Source organism: Rhopalosiphum maidis, chromosome 1, assembly GCF_003676215.2.
Source record: "Rhopalosiphum maidis isolate BTI-1 chromosome 1, ASM367621v3, whole genome shotgun sequence".
NCBI classification, from domain to species: domain Eukaryota; kingdom Metazoa; phylum Arthropoda; class Insecta; order Hemiptera; family Aphididae; genus Rhopalosiphum; species Rhopalosiphum maidis.
The window spans coordinates 75,156,556-75,162,425 of NC_040877.1; the positions used below are offsets into that span (position 1 = coordinate 75,156,556).

Consider the following 5,870-nt stretch of genomic DNA (forward strand, 5'->3'; position numbering starts at 1 on the left):
CTTGTTGCTTTAATTAATAATTCGATCTATAAGTAAATATATTAGCCTATAATCTTCATTTAATCTATTGAAATCATTATTACCATGTTTATTAGGTATGCCTAATTTTATTATCATTTTTTTCCAGAAAAAGAACGATCTTCATTACTTTCTAATAAAGAATATGCTATTAATTACACGAGAAGAAAAGCTGGAGTCTAATAATGCTAAACCATCTAGTAAAAATTTTGGATTTTGTCATAATAAGAGCATAGAAGTCTATCATTATTTTAAGTAATAATTTGTTCTCTATGTTACTATTTTAGCCTATAAATATCATTATATTTATTGAATTTACTATCAATAGATTTACCAGAAACCACTTACTTAATCATCATTCTTTGTCTGTTTCTGAAGGATATAAATGACTTCCCAATAAAGCTTATATAATTAATTACACAAGAAGAAATGCTTGTGTGTAATTATGTTAAACTATCTCTTAAACATATTGGTTGTTTTCATGAAAATAGCATAGAATTCTATTGTTATTTTAATTTATTATTACATCTATAAGAAAACATATTAGCCTATAATCTTAATTTAATTTATTGAAATATCTATTGTCAGGTTTATTATAAATAACTAATTATATTATCATTAATTTTTTCAAAAATGAACTAAATTCATGACCTCCTATTATTTCCTTTGCAATCGACTGCTCAAGAAGAAAGGATGAAGTGTAGCAATGCTAAATCTTCTTGTTAAGATTTCGGGTGTTTTCATAAAAATCACATAGAAATCACTTGTTGTTTTAATTAATAATTCGATATATAAGTAAATATATTAGCCTATAATCTTCATTTAATCTATTGAAATCATTATTACCAGGTTTATTAAGTATGCCTAATTATATTATTATTTTTTTCCAGAAAAAGAACGATATTCATGACTTTCTAATAAAGAATATGCAATTAATTACACGAGAAGAAAAGCTGGAGTCTAATAATGCTAAACCATCTAGTAAAAATTTTGGATTTTGTCATAATAAGAGCTTAGAAATCTATCAGTAATTTAAGTAATAATTTGTTCTCTATGTTAATATTTTAGCCTATAAATATCATTATATTTATTGAATTTACTATCAATAGATTTACCAGAAACAACTTACTTAATCATCATTCTTTGTCTGTTTCTGAAGGATATAAATGACTTCCCAATAAAGCTTATATAATTAATTACACAAGAATAAATGCTTGTGTGTAATTATGTTAAACTATCTCTTAAACATATTGGTTGTTTTCATGAAAATAGCATAGAATTCTATTGTTATTTTAATTTATTATTACATCTATAAGAAAACATATTAGCCTATAATCTTAATTTAATTTATTGAAATATCTATTGTCAGGTTTATTATAAATAACTAATTATATTATCATTAATTTTTCCAGAAATGAACTAAATTCATGACTTCCTATTAAGGCTTTTGCAATCGACTGCTCAAGAAAAATGGATGGAGTGTAGCAATGCTAAATCTTCTTGTAAAGATTTCGGGTGTTTTCATAAAAAGCACATAGAAATGACTTGTTGCTTTAATTAATAATTCGATCTATAAGTAAATATATTAGCCTATAATCTTCATTTAATCTATTGAAATCATTATTACCATGTTTATTAGGTATGCCTAATTTTATTATCATTTTTTTCCAGAAAAAGAACGATCTTCATTACTTTCTAATAAAGAATATGCAATTAATTACACAAGAAGAATGCTGGAGTCTAATAATGCTAAACCATCTAGTAAAAATATTGGATTTTGTCATAATAAGAGCATAGAAGTCTATCATTATTTTAAGTAATAATTTGTTCTCTATGTTACTATTTTATCCTATAAATATCATTATATTTATTGAATTTACTATCAATAGATTTACCAGAAACAACTTACATAATCATCATTCTTTGTCTGTTTCTGAAGGATATTAATGACTTCCAAATAAAGCTTATGCAATTAAATACCCAAGAAGAAAGGCTTGTGTGTAAAAATGTTAAACTATATTCTAAACATATTGGTTGTTTTCATGAAAATAGCATAGAATTCTATTGTTATTTTAATTAATAATTACATCTATAAGAAAACAATTTAGCCTATAATCTTAATTTTATTTTTTGAAATATATATTGTCAGGTTTGTTATAAATACCTAATTATCTTATCATTTATTTTTCCAGAAATGAACTAAATTCATGACTTCCTATTAAGGCTTTTGCAATCGACTGCTCAAGATGAAAGGATGGAGTGTAGCAATGCTAAATCTTCTTGTTAAGATTTCGGGTGTTTTCATAAAAAGCACATAGAAATGACTTGTTGCTTTAATTAATAATTCGATCTATAAGTAAATATATTAGCCTATAATCTTCATTTAATCTATTGAAATCATTATTACCATGTTTATTAGGTATGCCTAATTTTATTATCATTTTTTTCCAGAAAAAGAACGATCTTCATTACTTTCTAATAAAGAATATGCAATTAATTACACAAGAAGAATGCTGGAGTCTAATAATGCTAAACAATCTAGTAAAAATATTGGATTTTGTCATAATAAGAGCATAGAAGTCTATTATTATTTTAAGTAATAATTTGTTCTCTATGTTACTATTTTAGCCTATAAATATCATTATATTTATTGAATTTACTATCAATAGATTTACCAGAAACAACTTACTTAATCATCATTCTTTGTCTGTTTCTGAAGGATATAAATGACTTCCCAATAAAGCTTATATAATTAATTACACAAGAAGAAATGCTTGTGTGTAATTATGTTAAACTATCTCTTAAACATATTGGTTGTTTTCATGAAAATAGCATAGAATTCTATTGTTATTTTAATTTATTATTACATCTATAAGAAAACATATTAGCCTATAATCTTAATTTAATTTATTGAAATATCTATTGTCAGGTTTATTTTAAATAACTAATTATATTATCATTAATTTTTCCAGAAATGAACTAAATTCATGACTTCCTTTTTAGGCTTTTGCAATCGACTGCTCAAGAAAAATGGATGGAGTGTAGCAATGCTAAATCTTCTTGTAAAGATTTCGGGTGTTTTCATAAAAAGCACATAGAAATGACTTGTTGCTTTAATTAATAATTCGATCTATAAGTAAATATATTAGCCTATAATCTTCATTTAATTTATTGAAATCATTATTACCATGTTTATTAGGTATGCCTAATTTTATTATCATTTTTTTCCAGAAAAAGAACGATCTTCATTACTTTCTAATAAAGAATATGCTATTAATTACACGAGAAGAAAAGCTGAAGTCTAATAATGCTAAACCATCTAGTAAAAATTTTGGATTTTGTCATAATAAGAGCATAGAAGTCTATCATTATTTTAAGTAATAATTTGTTCTCTATGTTACTATTTTAGCCTATAAATATCATTATATTTATTGAATTTACTATCAATAGATTTACCAGAAATCACTTACTTAATCATCATTCTTTGTCTGTTTCTGAAGGATATAAATGACTTCCCAATAAAGCTTATATAATTAATTACACAAGAAGAAATGCTTGTGTGTAATTATGTTAAACTATCTCTTAAACATATTGGTTGTTTTCATGAAAATAGCCTAGAATTCTATTGTTATTTTAATTTATTATTACATCTATAAGAAAACATATTAGCCTATAATCTTAATTTAATTTATTGAAATATCTATTGTCAGGTTTATTATAAATAACTAATTATATTATCATTAATTTTTTCAAAAATGAACTAAATTCTTGACTTCCTTTTAAGGCTTTTGCAATCGACTGCTCAAGAAAAATGGATGGAGTATAGCAATGCTAAATCTTCTTGTAAAGATTTCGGGTGTTTTCATAAAAAGCACATAGAAATGACTTGGTGCTTTAATTAATAATTCGATCTATAAGTAAATATATTAGCCTATAATCTTCATTTAATCTATTGAAATCATTATTACCATGTTTATTAGGTATGCCTAATTTTATTATCATTTTTTTCCAGAAAAAGAACGATCTTCATTACTTTCTAATAAAGAATATGCAATTAATTACACAAGAAGAATGCTGGAGTCTAATAATGCTAAACAATCTAGTAAAAATATTGGATTTTGTCATAATAAGAGCATAGAAGTCTATTATTATTTTAAGTAATAATTTGTTCTCTATGTTACTATTTTAGCCTATAAATATCATTATATTTATTGAATTTACTATCAATAGATTTACCAGAAACCACTTACTTAATCATCATTCTTTGTCTGTTTCTGAAGGATATAAATGACTTCCCAATAAAGCTTATATAATTAATTACACAAGAAGAAATGCTTGTGTGTAATTATGTTAAACTATCTCTTAAACATATTGGTTGTTTTCATGAAAATAGCATAGAAGTCTATTGTTATTTTAATTTATTATTACATCTATAAGAAAACATATTAGCCTATAATCTTAATTTAATTTATTGAAATATCTATTGTCAGGTTTATTTATAAATAACCTAATTATATTATCATTAATTTTTCCAGAAATGAACTAAATTCATGACTTCCTTTTAGGCTTTTGCAATCGACCTGCTCAAGAAAAATGGATGGAGTGTAGCAATGCTAAATCTTCTTGTTAAGATTTCGGGTGTTTTCATAAAAGCACATAGAAATGACTTGTTGCTTTAATTAATAATTCGATCTATAAGTAAATATATTAGCCTATAATCTTCATTTAATTTATTGAAATCATTATTACCATGTTTATTAGGTATGCCTAATTTTATTATCAATTTTTTTCCAGAAAAAGAACGATCTTCATTACTTTCTAATAAAGAATATGCTATTAATTACACGAGAAGAAAAGCTGGAGTCTAATAATGCTAAACCATCTAGTAAAAATTTTGGATTTTGTCATAATAAGAGCATAGAAGTCTATCATTATTTTAAGTAATAATTTGTTCTCTATGTTACTATTTTAGCCTATAAATATCATTATATTTATTGAATTTACTATCAATAGATTTACCAGAAATCACTTACTTAATCATCATTCTTTGTCTGTTTCTGAAGGATATAAATGACTTCCCAATAAAGCTTATATAATTAATTACACAAGAAGAAATGCTTGTGTGTAATTATGTTAAACTATCTCTTAAACATATTGGTTGTTTTCATGAAAATAGCCTAGAATTCTATTGTTATTTAATTTATTATACATCTATAAGAAACATATTAGCCTATAATCTTAATTTAATTTATTGAAATATCTATTGTCAGGTTTATTATAAATAACTAATTATATTATCATTAATTTTTTCAAAAATGAACTAAATTCTTGACTTCCTTTTAAGGCTTTGCAATCGACTGCTCAAGAAAAATGGATGGAGTATAGCAATGCTAAATCTTCTTGTAAAGATTTCGGGTGTTTCATAAAAAGCACATAGAAATGACTTGGTGCTTTAATAATAATTCGATCTATAAGTAAATATATTAGCCTATAATCTTCATTTAATCTATTGAAATCATTATTACCATGTTTATTAGGTATGCCTAATTTTATTATCATTTTTTTCCAGAAAAAGAACGATCTTCATTACTTTCTAATAAAGAATATGCAATTAATTAACAAGAAGAATACTGGAGTCTAATAATGCTAAACCATCTAGTAAAAAATATGGATTTTGTCATAATAAGAGCATAGAAGTCTATCAATATTTTAAGTAATAATTTGTCTCTATGTTACTATTTTAGCCTATAAATATCATTATATTTAATTGAATTTACTATCAATAGATTTACCAGAAACCACTTACTTAATCATCGTTCTTTGTCTGTTTCTGAAGGATATAAATGACTTCC

At 24.2% G+C, this 5,870-nt stretch overlaps 1 long non-coding RNA gene across 1 annotated transcript; it reads left to right on the forward strand.

Moving 5' to 3' along the window:
* Positions 1–1,441: 1,441 nt before the first annotated feature.
* On the forward strand, positions 1,442–2,362 carry LOC113560662. The gene is made up of 3 exons (XR_003406128.1): positions 1,442–1,594; positions 1,690–1,834; positions 2,211–2,362. It is a non-coding gene; the product is annotated as an uncharacterized LOC113560662 (long non-coding RNA).
* Positions 2,363–5,870: the final 3,508 nt, after the last annotated feature.